The sequence below is a fragment of the Triticum dicoccoides genome, chromosome 4B, assembly GCF_002162155.2.
Source record: "Triticum dicoccoides isolate Atlit2015 ecotype Zavitan chromosome 4B, WEW_v2.0, whole genome shotgun sequence".
Taxonomy (NCBI): domain Eukaryota; kingdom Viridiplantae; phylum Streptophyta; class Magnoliopsida; order Poales; family Poaceae; genus Triticum; species Triticum dicoccoides.
In genome coordinates, this window is record NC_041387.1 from 68,894,727 (window position 1) to 68,896,507 (window position 1,781).

Consider the following 1,781-nt stretch of genomic DNA (forward strand, 5'->3'; position numbering starts at 1 on the left):
TTCCAAACAAGGTGGAGTGCACTGCTTCACACGAAAAGCCGCACTGCATCGGACAAGCAAGCGCACTTCATGATTTCTTTTATAGGACGTAAAATTTTTCAAGAGTGTACTACAAAGTCCTTCGGAGCGGACTTTTTTAAAGACCGGAGTGCACTACATTTTTCTTTTTCTTTTTCTCTACAGAGTTTTGATTTTCCTGTAGTGCACTGCATATATCTATTTTTGGTTTAAAAATGAAATATGCACTGCGGGGACGAGGCGAGTGGACTGCATTGTTTGTTTGCACGCTACACATTACACACAAGAATTCATCCACTTCTCTTTACTCTCATTTGCTCTCTGCATTTTCTCAAACAACAAAATAAACTTCTTTTTAATGGAAAAGTGATGCTCTCTTGTCCTTCGTTATTGAGTGTACAGAAAAAAATTCCAACAAATGAAAAACATGGGTGTAGTGGGCTGCATCAATTGGCTGCAATAACCCTTTTTTCATGAAAATGAACCTCTCTAACATACCAATCGAACTGCACTGGACCAAACTTAAACAAAAACAAAAAAGAGTTAACTTATGAAAGAAGCGAACTACTCCAACATACACAGCAAACTGCATCATCACTGGCCAAAAATATTCTTTGCACTTTTTTGAAGCTATGCCAACGAGACACAAGGAGTTCATTATACTTTTGATGCTCTCTTTTTTGAAGCTACACCAACAAAGTTTTCGGTGTGTTTTAACAGAACAACAACCGAATCATCATACTTTTTTCCTTGAAACACCAAAACAAGGACCCATGGACAAACTGCACCTCGGTAGGGCGCCCAACCACACTACATTTTTTTGCCATTTTGCATGCCAAAAAAAGAACCGCACCGCCCCACGCGCAGAACCGCAAAACACCAACGACGAGCTGCACGACCATGATCTTTGCAAACGGCACACCACGATGAAAATGATGAACAACTGCAGTGCACTAGGGGGAAGAAGATGGGTCGGAGCAGAATCAGGAACCTCCCGCCCATGCAAGCAAACTGCACGCCGCTCCCTACCAAACTGCCCGACGCCGCGCCAGGAAGCTTGTACGTAACATTTTTTTCATTTCGACAGTGCACTACAAAACAAAATTCAGTGAGCTTCAACAAAAAATCAAAGGAACTGCAACAGTTGGAGGAGGGAGCTCGTTACAGGACATTGGGGGGATAAGGAGGAGCATGCCACCACAGCCACTGTCCTCCTCGTCAGCCACAGCTGTGAGAAGCAGCGGAATAGATGGCGGAGGCCAAGGCAGCCGGATCAAAAGGAGGGGAAGCCGTGGCGGCCACCACGCCGGGAGAGCATCTCGAGCTCGCCACCGAAGAGACATGGGAGAGGTCGGGGTGGATGGGTCGCCGTCAGGGTGCACGAAAAACACACTCCACATTGCAGCAGTTTCCTGCACATCCAAAATCCCCAAAAAAATCCACGCCGGCGGAGTTGCTGCCGGTGGTGGCTAGGGGGAGACTGAAGCCCACGTAGCTCGCGCATCTCACCTCCACTAGATGACGTAGAAGCAGGTCGGGAGGCCCTTCCTTTGGGGGGCTGCCGAAGTAGAGGAAGGGAGGGGTGGGAGGCGGATGAGGCCACTAGGGTGACGGAGATGAGCAGGAAGGGGAGGACCATGTGGGTGGATAGGCCATGGCGGGCGGCGGGGGTGGGTCCGCACCAGCATCCGCGCGTGGTGGATGGGGGCGGTGCGCCTGGATCCGCATTGGCAGCCGCGCGGGGTGCCTGGGGGCGGCGCGCC

The 1,781-nt window shown here is 49.7% G+C and overlaps 1 long non-coding RNA gene across 1 annotated transcript; it reads right to left on the reverse strand.

The window, feature by feature from the left end:
• Window positions 1–616: 616 nt before the first annotated feature.
• Window positions 617–1,775, reverse strand: LOC119293364. The gene is made up of 2 exons (XR_005143036.1): window positions 1,189–1,775; window positions 617–1,109 (listed from the first exon to the last, which is right to left on the reverse strand). It is a non-coding gene; the product is annotated as an uncharacterized LOC119293364 (long non-coding RNA).
• Between the last annotated feature and the right edge of the window lie 6 nt (window positions 1,776–1,781).